Source organism: Bemisia tabaci, chromosome 4 (assembly GCF_918797505.1).
Source record: "Bemisia tabaci chromosome 4, PGI_BMITA_v3".
Lineage (NCBI taxonomy): Eukaryota > Metazoa > Arthropoda > Insecta > Hemiptera > Aleyrodidae > Bemisia > Bemisia tabaci.
In genome coordinates, this window is record NC_092796.1 from 34,841,991 (window position 1) to 34,864,735 (window position 22,745).

The window sequence follows — 22,745 nt, forward strand, 5'->3', positions numbered from 1 at the left end:
TCCAAGCCCAGGCGTTGCATTGTCAAAATAAAAAGCAGTTCGCCTTCAATTCCTCGGCTATTCAACATGGACGTCCATCGAGCTCGTATAGTTGCACGCAGGTGCTGTCGTTAGAGAAGCGTTCTCTTATCCATCACCTTGTAATGAGGAAATGCACCACAGTGCTGGACAGGGCCGTATTAAGGGGGATACATGGGCCGCGGCCCATGGCGGCAGATTTTGCGATTTTTTTAAGTGAAGGTATAAAGCTAATCGAATTCAGAAAAAAATACAAACGAGAAAAGGCGACAAAATCTCTCATTTCCTGAGAGTACAGTAATTTCGCATTGCGTCAAACACAGTGCGTTCGGCACCGCTCAACGTGAAACGCAAAGCGCCTACAAGACTGTAGGAATACCTCACGCATTGCGTGTTTACAACAAAACCGCATTTATGTTTGTTCCATCATAATTTTTTCGTTCATTTCTTATAAATGGAGGGTCTTGTCCACACAGAGATAGGTTACGGAACTTAACTTTCGCGCAAAGTTCCGTGAAATTTTACTGGCAGTGTTGACATATAGTTTTCGCAAAAAATGTGTCCAACACGAATAAACGCGTCTTATGTACACCTTATGCGTTCACTTGATGGTTTTTATTGATGTTTCAAAACGAATGAGAAGGGGGCGGCAAAATACAGGCGGCCTATGGGCGGCAAGTAGGTGAATTCGGCCCTGGTGCTGGAGTGCGATGATATCTTAGTTACGAATTGATTTTAGGGATTTTCGTTGCGCGACTTCTGTTCTCCGCAAAACGTTGGTGAGGGAACGTATATCAGAATACTCAAATTCGCATGTACCTTGTCTACTGGTTCATCAGCTAAGGCGGACCCAGGCACATCTAACGGGGGAGGGAGGCGAAAGTGGGGTCAGGGGACTTTCCCCAATTTTTTTCGAAATTTTAAAGCGTCCACTAGCATAATGCAGTTTGAGTCAATCTGAAAAATTACTAATTATTAGCGCCCTCCTTCCTTCTCTCCTCCAAGTGGCGTGGCGTGCCTTGCGATGTATCGATTGATCTGCCATTTAACCTGATAAAAGAAGATCGATAAACACGGTGTTCGCAACGAACACCTTGATAATCGATTCTTTATCATAGCTTCAAATGGGGAAATATCGATAATCGATCATTTACGCCTCGCCGCTGTTTCCCCCGTTCCTCCCTACTTTCATTCTTTCCTTTTTCTCCGTCTTTTTTGGGCGAACGAGGGGGGGAGGCTGTCGCACGTTCCCTACTACCCCCTAAATTCGCCTATGTTCATCAGTGAGCTGGACTTCATTTTGCAATTTGGAACTATAAATTCTAGCCCGGTTCAAAAACAACGTCTGTGCCATTTGTTTCCCTATGCACATAAGTGTTTTTCCAGATGAGTCAGCATTTATAACTCCAAATTGCAAAGTGCAGTCCAACTCATCTAACTGCAACGAGGAAGTGCACTTTCACTAAAATTGTTAGCTAGACGATATTGTTCTTCAGCCCTCCGATAAGTCCTTTTTCAATACCCCTGCTGCTGAGAGAATTCTACTCCTTTAGAAATCAATTAGGAGTGTTTGGAGAGGTGTATCATTCTGGAGCTGACAACGGCGGGGTAGGGGGGGAGGGGGAGGGTGGTGGGAGTGCATAAATCAAGGAGGAGCATCTCCCGCGGGTCGAGGACGGAAGAGGGAGGTCGCGGCGCCGAAAGGAGTTGTTGAGGTCTCCGTCTTACAGGGCTGAGCCACCCGCGCAGTGGCCGCCGCCGCGTATCGGTGAGCGGTGAGTGGTGAGCGGTGAAGGCAGCGATTTATTCGTCCGCCTCATCCCTTCCCGTTGCCAAGCTGCTCCCCGAAATTAGGCCCCGAATACGATGGTTAACGACTGGACTACATTTGAATTGCATTTTGCAAAAATGAGCATTCTAACGCTGCAACTGCGGGCAGTTTGCAAAACGGAACCAAGAGCATTCCAATGTTGCTAGGATTGCGATTCGCGAGTCAAGAGCCGAGAGCAAAGGTAGAGATCGGGCAGATGGTGCAATGCTTGAAGTATCCCTGCAGTTTTGCAGGCGCTGCCCGCGATTGTTTTTCGCGCACAATTAAAAGTCTTGGAGATTATCCTCCGGAAGATGAGGTCTTTTTTCACAGCTCCGGTCATAATTGAATATGGCATTTTGCAAAAAAAAAAAAAAAAAAAAAAAAAAAAAAAAAAAAAAAAAAAACCAAGAGCATTTCAATGTTGCGGGGATTGTGCAACTTACGATCTTTGCAAAAAACTTATTGAAATTATGCAAAGAAAGATTGACCAAGATAATTTCCGTCTTGAATTTATAGTCGATTGGGAGTAAAGATATAACTTGTTCAGATAGTCAGTTTATATTTGCAAGGTGAAAGGAGTTGCACGATCTTAGCGACACTGGAATGCTCTTGGTTTCTTTTTGCAAAATGCAATCCAACTTACATTCCATGCAAAAAATTACTGAAATCATGCGAAAAATTAAATTTACATGAGTAATTTTTGCCTTGAGTTCATAGTTTATTGGGAGTAGGTAAAGATACAACTTGTTTAGATGATTAGTTTACATTTGCAAGGTAAAGCAAGTTGCACAATCTTAACGACACTGGAATGCTCTTGGTTCCTGTTTGCACAAAGCAATCCATTTTGCAATGGGGTAGTAGACAAGGCACTGATTCAAGCATCCGAACTTGTACTTATTCGCCAAAATTGTGCTTATAACACGATTCGCGCGACGGAAATTACTGAAATCGACTCATATAATTACAAGGGGTCTGGAGGACAATAAGGCGCATAAGTGCAGTTTTGGAAAAAATTGACATACTGATGATTTTAACTAAAACTAGTTTGAGAGTATATTCTGTGAAAAATTTACAACCAAAATCCAACTTTGAAGTATCAAAAAGTGAGTTTAAACTTCCTTCCTGCCATACCGCTCCGTGTAATTTTGAAACTTTAAACACGCATTTCTTAAAATAGGGAAAACTGCACTTATGCGCCTTCTTCTCCAAGTTCGTCAATTAAGATATCAACGTTTCTAGTTTACATTAATCACGGGAGTTTTGAATTTAATCCTACATTAGTGTGAAGGTGCTAGAGGTACCGTCAGAAAAGTTGGCATTTGTTTACATTCCGTTCCGACCAATAGCCATCGAGGGTTGACCGCAACCCGATCGCGAGCATAGTCACTCGTTAATCCCTATTGGACGATTGCATCGCGGTCACTCGCAAACGGAATGTAAACAAATGCCGACTTATCCGACGACACTTTTAATGAGAAGGAAAAGTAAAAAATTTTCAAAATTAAATAAGGACGAAATTTCAACGGAGAGAAATTGTCTTTCTTAGTTGCCTATATACGACTATCTTGTAGATTGGCTCATCATCCTCAGATGATGATTGTATGAGTTATACAGGGTGTCTCACGAAAAAGGAGCCACCTTGAATATCTGGCGAACGGGTTGGAATTTCGAAAAACGGTAAAAGACGTGTTCGTTTATATCGAGGGGGACACCTTTTGGCGTATTTGACATTTTCTCAAACCGCGGGGGGGGCGCGGGGCGGGGGGTGCCCCCCCCCGTAAATCGAAATTTTCAAATGGCACCCCTACTTTTTTATTTCAGAAATCAATTCTACGCAAAAAAACAAGCCACCCTATCCAAACCGGATGTAAATCGGACAATTTTTCAGCGATTGGCAGAGGTTCAAACATTTTTTTCATGCTCTTTTCAAAAAGTCCCTACGCTCAATGGAATTGCCGTATCAAACCAAACTCTCCGCCAAAAAAATTCTTAAACACTGCACTTTCAATTAAAAATAAGAAAAAGAAAGGATAAACCCCCAAAAAACCAAAAAAAAACCAAAAAAAAAAAAAAAAAAAAAAAAAAAAAAAAAAAAAAAAAAAATCTGTACTTGAAAACTTGAGCACGCGGAGCCCTTTTTTGCGATATTGAAATGCGTTTGACCGAACATATCCGAGGGGCGCTCATCGGGAGGGAGTGGTAAGTGTTTGACACGAATTATTATTTTTGTTTCTGAAGCATAAGGAACCATGTCCGTGAAGAAACAGCTAAGTAGAAATACAAATGAATTACCTTTTTTTAAGTGAGTTTCAATGATTTGAGCTGGACCTTGATACTTCTGAGGACGCTACTTTTCTGCGGTGCGTGGCAATTTTCCGAAGTTCGTTTTGGATGACCCACGAAGAATGAACGGAGAGTTTACCCTCCTCCTTTGTTGAAAATGAAAGCTTCCACTTACAACTTCTGATTAGTTTACTAATCTCATATCATTGAAAATCTGGATCAATTGAAATCATCATACTCAAATCATTGAAACTCACTTAAAAAAAGGTAATTCATTTGTATTTCTACTTAGCTGTTTCTTCACGGACATGGTTTCTTATGCTTCAGAAACAAAAATAATAATTCGTGTCAAACACTTACCACTCCCTCCCGATGAGCGCCCCTCGGATATGTTCGGTCAAACGCATTTCAATATCGCAAAAAAGGGCTCCGCGTGCTCAAGTTTTCAAGTACAGATTTTTTTTTTTTTTTTTTTTTTTTTTTTTTTTTTTTGGTTTTTTTTTTGGTTTTTTGGGGGTTTATCCTTTCTTTTTCTTATTTTTAATTGAAAGTGCAATGTTTAAGAATTTTTTTGGCGGAGAGTTTGGTTTGATACGGCAATTCCATTGAGCGTAGGGACTTTTTGAAAAGAGCATGAAAAAAATGTTTGAACCTCTGCCAATCGCTGAAAAATTGTCCGATTTACATCCGGTTTGGATAGGGTGGCTTGTTTTTTTGCGTAGAATTGATTTCTGAAATAAAAAAGTAGGGGTGCCATTTGAAAATTTCGATTTACGGGGGGGGCACCCCCCGCCCCGCGCCCCCCCCGCGGTTTGAGAAAATGTCAAATACGCCAAAAGGTGTCCCCCTCGATATAAACGAACACGTCTTTTACCGTTTTTCGAAATTCCAACCCGTTCGCCAGATATTCAAGGTGGCTCCTTTTTCGTGAGACACCCTGTATGTGTTTAACTTTCAACTATCACTGTTCATTAAAATACAAACCAAATTTCTATTTCATCCGCTTTCACTTCTCGTGGCGTGATGATAGGAAAACACTGTAAACACGTTTAGGGATATACAATCAAGAAACCGAAAACAAAAAGAGGGAAATAAATTTTTCTCAAGTAAACTTGAAACAACGAGAGACAAATATTACCTTTTGATCGTATTTACTGGAAATTCAAGCAGTTAGTTCATGTCTTAATTCCACTGGTTTGTAACCTGGAACACAATAAAGAAAAACACATCAATGAAGATGTTATGATCTCCTGTCATTAGTTTGGGGTCAGTGAAAAAGCGGACGGAATCATTCATGAATTATGCATCCATCCTCTGCTCTTTTATCCTCCAGCTAACGACAGTTACAGTTCTCAAAGTTAATTTACTTAACATTTCTAAAGGACACAGTGGAGAGGACAAGGGCTGCCCGCTCCCGAAAAGCTTTAGGTTCCTCTGAAATGGATACACTTCAGTAACTTCGCTGTATAAAGTGAAGTTTGTCGTATAATGAATCGTCAACAAAGTTCTACAGAATCGGAGGAAGCTTATAAATGAGTTTGATGGACAGATGAAGTGGTGTTTGTTTCATAAAAAGAACATCACAACAAAATAAGAATAAACTTCAAACGTTAGCGCTCTGCATCTCTTTTTTGTGATTGTTTATGTATCCACTGTCGGAACAAATGTCTGAAATGACTACGGTGAAATTTGGAAATATTGAGTTTTTGACTGTAGACAAAGTCTCCCTTTTTTGTCGTGATATGAGGGTGAAAGCTCTTTTATAGCATGTCATTGGATTATCGCTGGGAGAATGAGATGTAATTTTCTACGCGGTGTCTTCATTCATTTGAAAAAAATGCCTTACATTTGATCAGAGTCTTTCTTTTAAGAAAACGGGAATTTTAGCTTTCAAACCTCAAAGTTTCTCTTGCGGTTTTTGAGCTTTTGGGGTATTTTTGTTTTGTTTTCAGAGTTTTAATCACCCTCTACTATGCAGCGGTAGTGTGTACCAAATTCTCTTGAAAATTTTACAAACGAGGTCTCTTGTAGTATTGGTTGCATGCAGTTCCACATCAAATGGAAATATACTTGCAGATTTCAATAGATGTCCTGGCCAGCGGCGTAGTAAAATACATGATACTAGTACCCCCCCCTTCTTTACCACCAGCTACTCGGTCCAACCTGCTATGGACCTCAGAAAACTGCTTCCCATAATAGTAAAAAACATATGTCACAATTCGAAAATTTAAAGACTCAGGGCTCATCTACATGATTTCACCTGACAATACTGCCGTGCTAAGGAAAAACGCCGTATGAACATTCGAGAGTTGCCAAATTCCCTTCGATAAAATGTTTATCTTTGAGGAAAGTTATGAATTTTTTTTCCGATATATTTTCACGAACTTTGGGTGAAACTGCAAACAAAATTATCTGAAAAATTGGAAGAAAAAAATTTAAAATTTTTCCCGGAAATTCGTGATTTACCTAAGAAAATTTGGCAATGCCTAAATGTTCACACGGCGTTCTTCGTTAGCACGGCAGAATAGCAAAACAAAATTAAATCAATTAGGTAGTCGAGTCTGCATATGACAAAATTTAGGATATCAGAAAGCTTCAAAAATTGACTGATAAAAAAAGTTCACCAAGCGAGGTCGATCTACACCTGAATGTTCTGTTAAGTTCCAATGATGAAGTCTTCAGTCTGATGTGAGATTAAGGGTTCCTGAACTTCTCATTTCGCGTTAAAAAAAGGATTAGAACCTCCACCACATGAAAAAAGGGCATCGAGCGGATGTAAAGGTTAAAGGACCTTCACCCTATTTTTGAGGGAAATGAAATCTCATCGAGGGAAAAAAGCCCTGAGCTCAGGACGCGATCGCTTGATTATCATTTTACGGTTGGTGGGTCTCATGAAAATTGAAAAATAGATTTAACACGAAGAGGCGTTGACAGTTGGTTTTTTGATGGTTCTATCTTCCACTCCTGGAATTGTGAAAGGCCGTTCAATTGTTAATCCATCAAGTTATTGCGTTTAAATATTTCTCATTTACATCCATGACATTTATTTATCATATGCACATGAACTATCATATTTACAAACTAAATCCGCGAAGAATTCTTATGTCTGTATTAAATCATCACCATTCAGACTTCCTTATTAATAATTATCGTATTCTTGTTTGTTTGCCGAAACTATAGTGCACGGTTAAAAATGTTCACGTTCAAGGTTACGTAACAAATTGAGTGACATACACCGAAGTTCCTTAGGAGGAACGTATTCGGGCCTCCTTTCTTCACTTTCTTCCCGAATGTGAGCGACGCACCTCATTGACAACAAAAAGTGGATCATTGAGAGTTCACGCCTCGCTCCATTGCGCCTTCAATTTTGCAGACGCAATATGGACACCCATCAAGTACGAATAGTTGTATCTCTGCGCCGTCATCAGCGCGTGTCAAGGTGATTGTTTGAAATTTGAGAGAGGTTAAGCTTTTTGCTCAAAGTATATTTTGATGCGTCCAAATCAATGATTATTTTGAACCAAAAAAAAATTTTAGAGGTCTCTCATTTAGCGCACTAAAAAGCACACGTCTAGAATTTTATTTTCCAGGTCAAACTATCTCCTCCGGAAGAGTTACACATGGCAAATGAGGAAGGAATGAGAAAGCGCCAGTGTGTTACCAACGAGATGAAAATTTTGAAAAAAAGTATATCTTTGCCTTCAAAACATAAAAATACACAGAATACTTCAAAACTATTAGAATCATTGTATTCATATACGGGTCAATTTGATCCGACTTGGGACTTCGCGTGTAAAAAATTCTTGGTCATCTATCATATTTAAAGAAAGGAAACACTTAAATTAAGCAGCATTTTCTTGATTTAAGAAAAACATTTTCTCAGCGGCAAAATTAAGCATTTTTCTCGGTGTGGACCTCAAGCTAAACATACGGTTCTTGATAATCTTCATGGTCAAAAAGTCAGTTATTGTAAAGGGAGTATTTGAACACGCAAAAAATCCTTTATAATCAAAAGAAAATGATCTATAAAGAAAATAGACAGGAAAAAAAGATGGAATTTGTAAGTAAAAAAATATAATTATGTTTGATCCGGAATGTGATCCTGAACGAAATCTCCTCCCGTGAAATTGTGTACCAGGCCAGCGATATTTTACCAGTAAATCACTGCCGCAAAATGCAAATGTTGTAACAGAGGCTAAATGCCCTGCTGGAGCCCGTAACGACCTGCGCGGAGAATTTAACGAATGACCACAATAATTAAATGTTCGGATGCTAATTTGCATGGCCGCAGTAGCCCGCCGCAGGAACATCCGATGCCCCCCATATTTATATCCCAGCTCACACCGCCACGAAATTAAATCAATCGGACCTCATTAGGTAGTACGGAATTATGTACTTCGAGAATTTTGAATTTACACTAATGTAAAATCGGTCACATGTGTAATCAGATAAAGAAACGTACTTACAGGGCGTATAAAACTTCGGTCTTACTTTCTTACTGTATAGCGACTCTCGTGGGTTTCCGTTACTAAGTTTATTAATTACCCCTTTGTCCATTGCAACTACCCGCTTCTTGCAAAAGGATCGCTCGGCTTTTTCTTTATATTCTTTGTTCATCAATTTAAATAATTTTAGTCTACAGTCAACCATGCTTTTCGATCCTAAGACGAAGAAGAGACGTAACTTCATTTCAAGGTTGCCAAATCGACTCTAACGATTCAATTTTGTACAAGAATGTACCTGTGCAATTATCGTCCAAAATTTTAATAATTTTCACATGAGATCAGAGGAAAAATCGGTGAAATTTTCAGTTAAAAATGCTCGAGATTCTCCTGTTAAAATTGCAATTTGCGAGGGGAAATTTGGCAACAGTGAAATAAGTAGTTACGTTTTTTCGTGAGTAAAACATCGAAGTAACCCCTTTAGTTGAGAGTCCACCCAAATAACGACAATCCCAGCACAAATCGGCAACGCCGCCGTCATCGGGAATCAATCTGGAGAGAGTTGAGGCGGCGGCTTTAAATCACTAGCGACCACCGCGCGGCTGGGAGACATCAAATCTCATTTTTCGCCCCCTTCCCCCCGTGCCCCCGCTCCGTCCCCCCTTTCACTCGATAAACCCCTAAAACCGCCCCTCGCGATCAAATTTGAGGGTCTCTTCCCATTTAAAATTACCGAGCGTGAGTTTGGCTATTACTGCCGCGCTAAGGAAAAACGCCGTATGAACATTCGAGAGTTGCCAAATTTCTCCGAACAAAACAATTTTTGAGGTTAGTCATGCTCATTTTTCCTTGCAAATTTCGGATATTTTAGATTGAATTGCGGGCAAAATTTTCTAAACATTTTGAAGAAAATGTTAACAATTTTCCCGGTAAATTCGTTATTTATTGAAGGAGATATGACAACGTCTAGAGGCTCATACGGCGTTCTTCCTTAGCACGGCAGATTACCCCACGGCCGCGGCGGCGTTTCGAAGAAGATTGCGATCGGATCGGAGCTTCAGGTGAATCATCCGGGTGAACGAGCCGGACGAATTGGAGGTATCAATGCTAAAAAAACCTATGTTCCACGCAAATCCTATGCATATAGTTGCTTTCAGCACGAATACCCCGATTCGGGATCATCCCGGCTCACTCCGTCGTTTCTCTGGCGTAAGGGCGTATCTCGATTTCAACTTGAGACCCGGAAAACATAGGGTTGTTAGGACGGTAGAGCTCACGTGGAAATCTAGATACGCTCTTACATATTATGACGCCACGTCGAAGCCGACGACGAGGACAAGGTGCTTCGCCTTTAATTTCAATATTTTTACGGGTTTCCGCGGCTTGCGTTTTGATTGATTTTAAAACCCCGGCGCACAGTGGATCAAGTCCATCAGAGAGGTCAAACATGAAACTTTGAGATAAAACAGCAAATTTAGAGGTTTAATTCGTCACATTTTAAATCTTACACTGGAAAAAACAAACACATTGGATCTAGAGTCCAGACTCTTGAAAACATTGACAAGAAAAAGGACTCTTGATTCAATCAGATTTAGGCTTAGATCAAAAGGAAATCCGCTCAAATTAAGAGGCTTGGTTCTTGATTTTAAGCTTAGATCTGATTGAATCAAGAGTATTTTTCCTTGTCGATGTTTTTAAGAGTCTGGACTCTAGATCCAATGTGTTTTTTCCAGTGTACGGAGTGCTTCCATAAGATAATTTCACGAGGAAACCAATGGAACCGCATTAAAACCTCAACATTTTGTTTGAAATGGAGTTATGAGTTTTTAAAGATTCCAAATTTTGTCCGATTTCCTCCATTGACTCGATCCGTTGTGCGGCGCCCGGCTTCGGGGTGAATTGGTGAATTGATGAGCGTGAACTTTGAATGGAATAAACTCAGCAGAAAGGATTCAAGTCGCATGGCTTAACATCAATTTATACGTGCTTTTGAGTTGACCAGCTCCCTGTCTAAAAAATCAAAAGCCATGGAAACACTGAAAAAAAGTCTCTTGGATCCAGAGTCAAGACACTGACATAAATTGACAGAAAGAAATACTCTTTACTTATCGGATTTCCGCTTGTATAGATAGACAAACCTCCTAACCTAAGCGCGGATTTCCTTTTGATTTAAGCCAAAAACAGTGATGTCATTCATTTTGGCGGTTAAAATCCATGAAATACTAAAATATTCGTAAAATTTAACAAAATACCGTAAGTTAATTGATGTTCACGACCAAAATATCGAGAAATCTAGGGTTTTTAGCTGAATTCATTAATTAATTACATATCTGTAAACTTCTACCACCTTCTCGGAAATTCAACTAAATGCCTGACTCGACCATGGAGAATGTGCAGAAGTCAGAAATTTTGTGAATTTCGTGTTAAGGAAGAAACGACTGAGAGAATTGAGTATAGAAATATCTGTGGTTCCTGCAATGAACAGCCATTAGAGGAGATATGACCAAACGACCTAATCTACTAGAATACATGTGTCTAAACGGAAAATGCCGCATGGCGACGTCACAAGGCGCAGATTCTCTCACTTTTAAATGTATTTTTTTACAATTTCCCGTACCAGAAAAAAACAAAGAAAAATGTGAGCGCAGCTTATGGAGCACTTTCAGATGCATCAATAAAAAGAAATTCGTGCAAATTCTCCATCGGCTTCCAACAGTCACATCGCGAATCCGAAACCATCGCACTCACGTCTTTTCTCACAAGCCGCCGCGTAGATAACCTCATCGTGATGAAATGCCTCCGAATGTTTGCGCTGGCTACAAAGCTCCATCACTACACTGCCGTGCTAAGGAAGAACGCCGTATGAACATTTGAGAGTTGCCAAATTTCCTTCGATAATAAGTTAGGTATTGAGAAAAGTTATGAATATTTTTCCGCGAAACTTTCAGGAACTTTGGGTGAAATTGCGAACAAAATTATCTGAAAAATTGGGAGGAAAATATTCATATTTTAACCGAGAAAGTAGTATTTTATCAAAGGAAATTTGGCAACGCCTGAAGGTTCATACGACGTTCTTTCTTAGCACGGCAGTGCACCCCTCGTAGTTTCCTCTGTGACTCCTATCGAGCGCATAATGCAAATCCAACATCCAATATGACCCTTTGAAGGGGGCCTGCACTTCGGGATCGCACCTCTAAACCCCGACATCCGTATCCGAAAGGATCCTGACACCCCACCCGCCGCCCTTCGTCCCCCACCCACCCCTTCACCCCCATTATCCGGCCATAAACGGCCCCGGTCGGACTGCGTGGCTGTTGATTTAGACGTCGCCCGATGCGGGGTCTCCAGCTGACAGCTCAGATTGTAATAACAAAAGTGGCGCAACGCGATGCGAAGGGGTGGCAAAGTGTTAATATTCCTGTTGACTCAGCGTCCATTTTAGCCCGACGGGGGAAGGGGGTGCGGGGCCTGTCGAAATTCCAAAATAGCACCGCTTTTCGGTCATTTTCGGATCGGGCTCCTCTGGGTCCTCGATGCTGGTTTTAATAGGCGAGAGGATCGACTGGAGACATGATAGGCCACACGGAGCGGAGTCAACAAAATGAGCTAAGGTAAACTAAGGTAAAAGATTGTTTCACAATCAAATCGAGTCTCATGGTGGAATGAAATCGGACCCACTTTTTGATGCTTAGTAATTGAACTTTAACAGTGGAATTACACAGACTAAATTTCAATACTAGTTTCAGTTGAAATCATCATGGATACCTCAATATTTTCAAAAATTACACTAAAGCACCTTATTTTCCAAAACCTTAAAATCGCAAAATGCGGTTCCATTGTTGCGGGTTTTTAGAGGATCAAACCGACGAAAGATATACCGCATCAGAGCGCAGAGTCTCGCGAATTTTGACGTTTTAGACACCAAAAGGACCACAGTCACTGCATATAAGCTAAAGAAATAATTTATTTGGCGAGTTTTGCGGCCATCCGTAGGTAAGAACCTCCAGATAAGCCCGCTTCCTATAAATTTCTAAAATATGACCCAGGCCATTTTAATGCGTAGCGTCCTTCGGGAGCTTGGCTGTGTAGCGGCCAAGAGTCGCATCCCCTGAACTTAGCATCTTACAATAAGACTACATTTTGCAATTAAAAACTATTATTTCTGGCTCATTTCAAAATCGACATATATTCCATCAGTTTTACAGGCAGATAGGTGCTTTTATTGACGTTCCAGCAATAGCAGTTCCTTATTGCAAAATGTAGTCCAATTAACCCTCTCAAAACCAGCCAATGGCGAGAAATTACGTCGGTTTTCTCAGGTTCAGCAACGCGTTTTCCTCAGATTTGTGGGTGCTATTTCCGGATCGTGCATGAGCAGTTCTGGTTTTGCACATCGCGTTTTTATCTCCCTACCCGACCGTGAGCAGCATCTCGCGTTATTTGAATGGTCTGTTTACCCATACGCGGAAACTGAAGAGGATAGTAAAACCCGTAAGAAGGGAGTGGGGATGCAGGGACCGTGGAGCATGGAGAGACGCAGGGATTAAAAATTGACGGCACCAGATGCACCTGATGCGGGCAAACAGGTCAATATGATAGAGTCGAGTAGATTTAGAGCTACTGCTGACCGCTTCTAACGCGCGTTGCGCGGCGCTGCCGATTGAATTTTGCGAAGGGTACGCAAATGAAGAACCAAAAAAATTATATGAAACCACGCGCACTTGCCCGTGAAATTTGCGAGGAAACGATAAATTATCGGCATCGCATTCAAGTAATACAAGAAAGAACAGTTTGTTTCCACAATAACCGCAAATACAGGGAAATCTTGCCGTAATGAAAACCTGCTCGCAGCATGCAACCGCGTATTGTTGGGAGAATGTTTTTAAGGACATTTTTTTGAACATTTTCTTGGCGACATTATCACAAAGATAAATGTTTACGATGTTTTTCACGGAATAGTGTTCGTTCTACTTGGAACTATGAAGAGATGAATTGAATCCAAATGGGCTCTGTACATAGTATTAGCGTGCTTCATAATTCTTTTTGATCAAGTCAATTTGCACTCAGTTTTTTTCTTCTTTTTTTTCTTTTTTTTTCTCTTAGCATAGGTATGGTAACTCTAAAAATGTTCTGATGTAACAATTTGAAAAGAAATTACTTCAACATTCAATAAATCGTTTAAAAAATCGACCCATTAAACAATTTTCTTGACCAATTTTTAAGCAATTTTTTTTATCAAAAGAGGTCCTTACAGTTTTAGCATACACCGGGGAAAAAACACATTGGATCTAGAGTTCAGACTCTTGAAAACATTGATTTTTGCTTGAATCAAGACGAAATTAAGAGACTGGGTTCTTGATTTAAGCTTAAATCTGATTGAATCAAGAATATTTTTTCTTGTCGATGTTTTTAAGAGTCTGGACTCTAGATCCAATGTGGTTTTTTTCCAGTGTACTTGCAATCTAAAAAAGAAACCCTTTTCGAGAAACTACCAAAAATAAACAAGCAAACTTGAAAAAAAAAAGTAATTTAGAGATACTCTTAGTTTTACTGGATACGATTTGAGTCCAATGATCCGCGATTCGGCAGCACTGTTCTGCACCATAGTGCACACACCACGGCCGCAGTGTGCTTGTCGTAATATTGACTGCCGGTGAAAATTACGAGCGGGAAGGTCAGTCTATTGACGGGGGAAAAAAGAGGTAAATATAAAAATAAAAGAAGCGTTCGGAAAAGATGAGCACTTGGTTACCCTGCAGTTTTTCGATAGACCACGATTGCACCCACGAGATACTACCGACCTGCCGCTCGATCTCTTTGTGCTTCTCGGGAAAATGGTTTAATCTCGTTAATGAATCAAGCACACGTATACGCAGTGTGATTTTTATGGTGGAACATGGGTGAGGCTCTAGCGTATCTTGTGAAATATTGTAATCGTTGCAGGGATCTTGGTCATGAGAGAATTTTTGCAAATATTCGTGAGTTATGACAGCTCAACTACATTTTATAATTATATAATAAGGACCTAATTTTTTACTCTTTCTAAGAATAAAATGTCGATGGCCAAAATTCAAAAGAATGTATCTCCATTGCGATGCCGTGATCTCGTAAGAGTTCGAACACGCATCTACGCATTGTGATTTGTATGGTGGAACATGGATGCGGTTGTATCGTATCCTGTGAAATAGTTAGTTAGTTAGTATATTTTAAGACATTCAGCGTCACAGGCTATTAACGTCTTTACAGAAAATTTTGAAAATGGGAGTATACACGAAAATTTAGATTTTTAAATTAAGAGAGGTGAAGAGTTTCAGAATTTTGGTGGTAACATTGGGTTCATCGCATGTAAGTGGGTTTGCATGTACTATATTCGTTGAAAACTTGGTTATATATGAGAGAATTTTTAAGAATATTCTTGCGTTAACACAGCCGAAGTACACTTTATAATAAAAAATACATATTTCTAACTCGTTTGAAAAACAATACATCGATAGTCACGTATCTTCATTGCGGTGTTTCAAAATTCCACTCCTTTTCTAACTTTTCGAAGAGAAATAAGCTAACTTTATACCTTGAAATTTTTACAGAATATTCTGCTGACAGAGAATGAATTTCAAGGAAGTTTTCAAAAAACCACGTTGCCCAGAATATCAAAGAAAACACACGGGAAGACAGGAAGTCTGCAACATCGCGATCCGAGGCACGCGGTTTCGCAAATTAGCCATCTATATATGCCATTTGTTTTTCCTATGCAGATCGGTGATTTTATGGATAATCCAGAATTATTGTTGTTCTTTATCGCGAAATGTAGTCAAGATGATTCTGCACGATGAAAGAAAAAGAAACACAGAGGAAACAGGCACGTGTTTGTTTCAGGAGTCAAAAGACATTTTGTATGGGCATTGTGTGAGAATTTTCAAGTGAAATGAAAAAATCTGGAAATAAACGAAATCTAGTCATCAGGCGGAAATTTTTAGAAAAAAACGTGGTTGTAATAACTTCAACGAAAATTTTAAAATATCGTAACCCCCTTTTTTTGAGAGGAAAAGAGAAGGGGAGAAGGAAAGAGAGTGCAATTTTGTGATACCTCACCGAATTCAACCCTCGAAAGAAGGGAAAAACAAAACGGTGAGCAATAACAAGGGCCCCTCCGACCGCCAGGCAGTCTAACCCTCCTTGAGGCGTCTCGCGCCCACAGGGATCTTAATCCGAGCGATAATAACGAAACGAGGCGAAAAGACCAGTAGTACCACTAATACACTACTACTAACATAAAGCGCAGGAACAGTGCGATTTATAAAAATGATGGGCGCCGATTATAATTTAAGTCGTATCTACAAAATATGGCTCATTCACCTACCCTTAAGCTGAGTTTCCAATTTATTACGACACTTACAATAACTCGGAAGGGATGTCCAAGAAGCTCTATCACTTTTGTAGGTCGGCGATGGGGTGGCGGCAAAGAGGATTGAATCAGTGGCGTGGCGTGCTTTGCGATATATCGATTAATCTACCATTTAAACCTACGGAATAGGATCGATAGACAGGGTGCTCGCAACGAACACCTCAATAATCGATTCATTACCATAGCTTCAAATGGAGAAATATCGTTAATCGATCGCCTCGCCACTGGATTGAAAATGGGGTGATCGGCAGGAATAAAGACAACGGATTTGTAGATCAGTCCGACTCTAATGTGAAGCCACCGCGTACCGAATCGCCGTCCTTGTGACGAAAGGACGTATCTTAATTTCCACGTGAACCCTGTTTTACATGTGAATGCATAGTTCCTGGGGCTCATGCGCAAATCGAGATACGGCCTTGCCGGAGGGACGACGAAATGAAAGGCCAACGACACGAAATGTGATCTTAAAGGTGTTCGCGGTGACGACTGAGGTAAGCGGATTATGGCCTCCTAATAAGACGTTCACTTGCCGAATGGTGGCCGTCCCGTGCCTTGTGAGCTTCACGTCCCATGCGTTCAATGGGGTTGGAAAAATATCGTTTGAAAAAAGAAAGAGCGCACGAAGAACGTTTCAAATGAGCTGTGAATTGAATCCGAGGCGTATAAATAGACCCATCTCGGGACCTTTTCCTCATTTCTGCGATTTTCACCTCCCTGAGGAAAATTATTAAATGGACCTCGTATTGCAATAAGGAACTACTATTCCTGCCTCATTTTAGAAACAGCATAAGTGTCATTGGTTTCCGTATGCAGAAAGGTGCTTTTAAGGAGGAGCCTGAGATAGTGGTTCCTTATTGCAAAATGTAATCCAAATGCACTGGGAAAGAAAAGTCTCTCAGCTCCTGAGTCCAGGTTCTTAGAGAATTTCGCAAGAAAAAAATCGAGAATCCTCAGCCGCTACTGGAAATAACGCCAAGAATGTCCAAACGCGTCTCAAGTTTGAATGATAGCGAAAGTAATTTGAATTTTCGTCTTTTTTAAAGAAAAAGAAGAAGAAAAGTCGTTGACTTGTGCGGCATCAATTACGTGCATGAAGTCCAATCTTATCCTGTAGAATTTTTTAAATTTTTTTCAGAATTTTGTCGTTTTGAATTCACTTGTTCAGTTGAGAGCCGATCCGATTCGCGGAGGCGCGAAAAGAACTCGTAGGCATGGACCACACTCTGAGATTGTCGCTCCTCTGACGTGAGGGCATATCTCGATTTCCGCATGAGCCCCAAAAAGCATGGATTTCTATGTAAAACAGGGCTCAAGTGGGAACTGAGTTACGCCCTTACGATAGAGGAACGACGAGATTGGATGGAACATCGTGCACCGAGATGAGTAACCGCAGCGCCCGCAGGGTCATTGCAATTCGTAAGGTCTTACAACGAAGACTGGTATGGGAAGTTGAACAAAAGTTGGAGTAAAGTGATCAGACAAAGGTTACGTGTTATTGAAGGGACAATGGGTGACTTGTTATTAAACGGAAGTTTCTGAGGCCGGAGTGTGAAAACCTATTGTCACGTTATGACGTCTGAATCCGAGTGTCAATAGCGCATCGGAAACGGTGGTTTCTTACGTACGGTACGTACGGTATGAAATGTATCTATATCTCAAACGTTTTGAATTCGTTAAGAAACGTGTGAGAATATTTAAGCTTAATGTGGACGTCAGAAAATAAATAAATTTGCCATAATATTGAATGAATTATAAGAATTATCCAATAAAATGGCTTATAATGAAAGGAAGAATACATAATTGAAATTATTGGGCTTACTCATATTATTATAACCACTAGGAAAACATGTTGCGTGGATATTTCCTGCGAAACAAAAAACGATCCCACTCACCTGCACGTTTGAATGATTACACACACTTGTACATTTCAACCGATTCTTGCCATTTGCAGGGTTTAGTTTTACAAAATAAAGGTGCCTAATTTTATCCGGTTATGCAATAAGCACTCCCTCGTGCTTGAATAGTTGCCTGCATGACCCGTTTGAATCAATACATCCTTACCATTTGCGAGCTTAGGAAGTCTCGCAGAATGAAGTCGCCTTCAGTAACTGGATTATGCCATAAGCGCCCCTCACGTGTTCGAATAGTTATCTACTTGACCCGCTTGATTTTATACAACTGAAACACTTGATTTAAGCAGTCATTTTCTTGATTTTGCCGCTAACTGTGAGAAGAAATGCCGCTTGAACCAAGCGAGAAGACGCTTAAATTAAGGAAAATGCTGCTTGATTGGAGCGATTGTATTCTTGATTCTATGCGAAATTTTCTCGATGGAAAATTAAAACCATTTTTTTTCCAGTGTGGTTCTTGTCATTTGAAAGCTTAAGAAGTCTCACAAAATAAATTCTCCTTCAATCATTCGATTTTGCAATGAAGGGCTGTCCCTACATTACTTAACGCACTTTTTCGACATTTTTCACCCCCTTCCCCTTAGAACGCTTTTGTGACGTAAGTCTATATCTTTTAACTCGTAAAAACAAAAGTGCGTAACGCTCTCCTCAACCCCCCTCCCCCCAAAGCGCGTTACGTAATTTAGGGACAACCCCGAAGTAGCACCCCTGCGCGTTCGAATAGTTATTTACATGAAATGTACGATCGCTTGTATGCATTTTTTCCTTCCTTTTATTTTCCGCATCAACAAGTCGTAAAGCAAAGCACACGGGAGACAAAAAAGTTACAGCTAACAACCCTTCTCGTACGTGAGACAGCTTTCTAAACACCGGCTTCCAGGAAGTTGGAAACGTGTTGACGGAAATTGGAAGGAAGATAAAACAAAGATTGCTGTGGGGCGCATTCTGCCGTGATTGTTGGCTCGGAAAACCTTACGTCCTGGATGTTGCTCACACTTTGATTGCGGCTCGTCAAGCTGCGGGCAACGCGGCCGCGGGGGCGGGGGTCGGAAAAGAGAGGGGGAGGGGGGGTAAAAATTGAGCTTGCGAATCGGAAGTGCGGATGTCTCATTCGACACTCTCTTTCAGCCGCCGTGACCGAATTTCCTGACTGCAGCTCCGCGTTGTTGCAAGATAAGCCGTGGGCACTTTTTTCAATATTTTTTTATTTTTTATTTTTTCGAGGATGTTAAAGATTGCCCGAGGTTATTTAGGGTGGCAGAAGAGGTTAGCCCCTTCCTCTTCTGTATTTTAAATTTGAGCAATTTGGATGATAATTTTTTTAATAATGTACCTCTCTCGTTATTTTATGGAGACTCGCTTCTTTTAAGCCAAAATCCTCTTTCCGACAACATTTGGACCGCGTTTAGCAGAAAGGAACCAATCCACATCAGCTATTGCCAAATGTAACCGGGCAATTAAATTTTTTTACAAGAGAACGTTTGTGCGGATTTCTTTGAACATTTTAAGGAATTCGATTCGCACTATGAAACTACCAATAGAACTGAGCACGAGGATACTCTTCATTTGTAAATTGAACTATTATCGGAGGAAATATAATAAAATAACCTAATCCACTAAAATACATGTGTTTTAATTAGAAATACCGCTAGATGCTGTCACAAGGCGTCACTTTTTCTCAATTTTCAACATTTTTTCTACTACTTCCCTCACCAGAAAAAAATTATTAGGAAAATTGCCGCAAACTCAGCTCATAAGGCATTCTTAGATGAAGCAATAAAATTTTCGTGAAAAAATTCTCCATTACCTCCTTTCCGAAAATGTGGAGACTGCGTAGGTTTTGTCCGTGCCTCAATTTTCCATTTTTTTCAATGGACGAGACGAATGTTTGATTCCACCATTTTGGAGAGAAGGCGGTATCACAACGCCGCGCTGGGCGCAATTCCAGCCAGCTTTTCGGCGGGGCCCATGTGAGTGTGTGTGTGTGTTAGGAGACGGAGGATTTGGGCAAGGGTGAAAAATGGAAAGCGGATATGAGGAGGACCGCGTGACAAAGCAGTGAAAGCATGGCGGGAAATCAAGTCCGACCCCGGACGGATCAACTTTTTCAGCTCATCTATCAAAACACAAGGCGCCTGACCCGATCTCAGCTCCTGTGCTGTGTTGCCGTGGAACTACTTCATCGGGAATTGATTTCAGGAGAGCGATCATAAGAGAATTCCATAAAAGTTTTCTTCGATCCAAATATGAACTTAAAGTCTTCTTTCCGGAATGTTATAACTTTTATAAGTCTGTTGCGCGCAAGAGGCACAGCCAACTGAATACACTTTCTTAATGTAAATTTGCTCAAAAATTAAACGGAGCTTTATGGTGAAGAGACATTTCAAGCTCAATTTTCGATGCTTAAAAATTGGATTTTCGCCATGAATTTTTGACTGAATACGAGTCAAGTGTACTTTTGGAATACAGAAGGAGGGAATTAAAACATGGATAAATAAGGCTAAAACATTAAAAACACTAGGAGGCAGGACATTTCGAGCTGTTACCAGCTCATTTTCAGCTGCAAGAAACACAAAAAGTTGAATAAAAAATTGAGTGGCGACCCGACCCCAGCCGTTATCACATAACCACTTTTATCTACTTTTGGTTGAAATCTTGCAAAAATTGAAAAACTGCATTTATTCCACTCGTCTTCCAAGCCCCTCTTATGAAAATTTTACTGATTTTTGGGTCTTCAGAAACTCAAATTTGCCGATAGAGTAGCACTTGCTTTGGGTTTTTACGTTTTTCGATCAATGCAAGGAGGATGCATAAGTCGCTGCATTGAAAAACCCTAACAAGTGAATAATTAATGCAATGCACCCGCTCCCGCAGCCCAGATTCCTGCCCCGAGTTTTAATTTCCCCCGCCCCCGCGCCGAGAATATTTCGCCCCAGAAAAGGAAGTCAAAACTATTCTCAAAAGATAAAGAGCTCGTTATTTCTTTTTTGAGGAAACATCCGGCTTCCGAAGATGAGTCTGTCCAGGAAGAGACCCATTAAAATCGCGAAAGCAACTTTCTGCTTTTCGAAAAGCGGATCCGAACATTGTTTTACGTCCTTTCTCCGTTCGAACAAAGCGGTCCTATAAACTTTAAAGGAGGAAAAAAATAAATACAAGCCGGGTGCACCAACTCCCCCCCCCCCCCCCACCTCACCAGGTCTTCCTTTTGAACATCCATTGTACACGCGCTCCCCTCCTCTCACCCCGGCCGATCAGATATTACGTTCCTCTTCATTTTTTTACCGTTGCACCGCCTTCCATCGAATAACAAGTACGTACTTAGGAGGGCAGCGATTGAGCCGTTTATTTACGTAAGGACCTAAGTGTCATGATCTCGTGATCGCTGATTTACTTTGCCTGTGGTTCCGCTCATGGCTCATGATTATCTAGCGCTTCGTCCCGTAAATAGACAGTTCAATTTATTATGCTTTGTAGAACTTTTAAGGAATCGAACGATTTTTTATTTCCTGTCCATCCCTTTGTCACAATCTCTCTTTGATTATTTCCGGCGTTGCTATTCATTGCACTTGACTCGAAATGTTTCATACATCGATCTGAGTAGAGTACCTTTATAGGGAGAGTGCATGTAGCTCTTGGGGCCAAAAAGGGCTACAACTCATTCGAAAACTTCATATGTTTGGGCTGATTGAGTTGTTCTCCATTCTTGACAGAATAGACTTCATTCGACATTCGACAGAGAATGAAGAAAAACTTAATCAGCCCAATCATATAATAAATTAGAAACTTAATTCGGGAAAGGCGGTAAAAAAATAGAGGATACATGAAAAACCCGGAACGTTTCGAAATGTTACAATTTCATCATCAAGCGGAGAGAAATGTGAAAAAAGAAAGAAAAATGAAAGGTCGATTCGCTGTTATTGCGAGAACGAGACATGAATTTCGATTTCATTTTTGCACTCCTATCTTGTTGCGGAGTTAATAACCAGACTTGTCGTCCTGTGACTTGTTTTCCTACCGAAATTTTGTAGAGAAATCATGTTACGTAGTGCTTAAGTGCTAATATTTTATCTAGTGGCCCATGACGGAAGATATTAAGAATATGGCGATGTTTTCTTCTCATTTTTAGCAACATAGGTGTAAAATAACGACAGCTAGAAAAGGGAAAATACAACTACAAAACCATTGCCCAACAAGTTGACTCTTGCGTCCCTCGTCCGTCGAATCGAAGCGACACACAACAGTGGATCGAGTCAATGGGAGAGGTCGGACAAAATCTGGAACTTTGAAAGCTTAAATTTTTTAAAATATGAAACATAAAAGTTCAATGGTTTAACGGGGATTTTGTGAAAAGTCCTTCAAGTAACACTCCTTGAAATTGAATTTGTGACTATACAAACATCAAATTAAAAATAATTTGAAATTTTAGCCGAAAAACTCATGTCCGACCTCTTCTATTAGTTCGACCCACTGTGCGACATAACGTTTCGAAGAATAACAGAATTTAATTTTGCGATACAAGCAGGACGTTGCCAAGAATGTGTTTAACACCTGCAACTTGGATCATCGTCAGCAGGCAGACAACTATTCCAGGCTTTGTTGTGCAGATCAGTGCGCCTTCAACTTTTCGGCATGCAACACAGACAACCGGCAAGCTGTAATAGTTGCATGCAAGCCTTGCTATCAACGTTGTGCATATTTTTCACTCTCCACAATAAGATGGACGTATTTACGAAGTGTTAGTATTCAGGGTGGATTAGAATATACATCAAACCGTGGTTATTTTCATTATATTTTTTTTCCCTTTCATGTAGGGCTTCGTTAAAACACATAGAAAAACTTGCAAAAATAATTACGGGCAATATCAATCTAAC

General features: G+C 40.5%; 1 protein-coding gene across 1 annotated transcript in view; it reads right to left on the reverse strand.

Annotated features, from left to right (window-relative positions):
• The window catches only part of LOC109038250 (uncharacterized), a 250,480-nt gene that overhangs the window by 181,473 nt on the left and 46,262 nt on the right, over positions 1-22,745 (reverse strand). Inside the window, exon 2 of the mRNA XM_072299748.1 lies at positions 5,253-5,317. The gene's annotated coding sequence lies outside the window, so the exon portion shown is untranslated. The remainder of the gene's footprint in view (positions 1-5,252; positions 5,318-22,745) is intronic.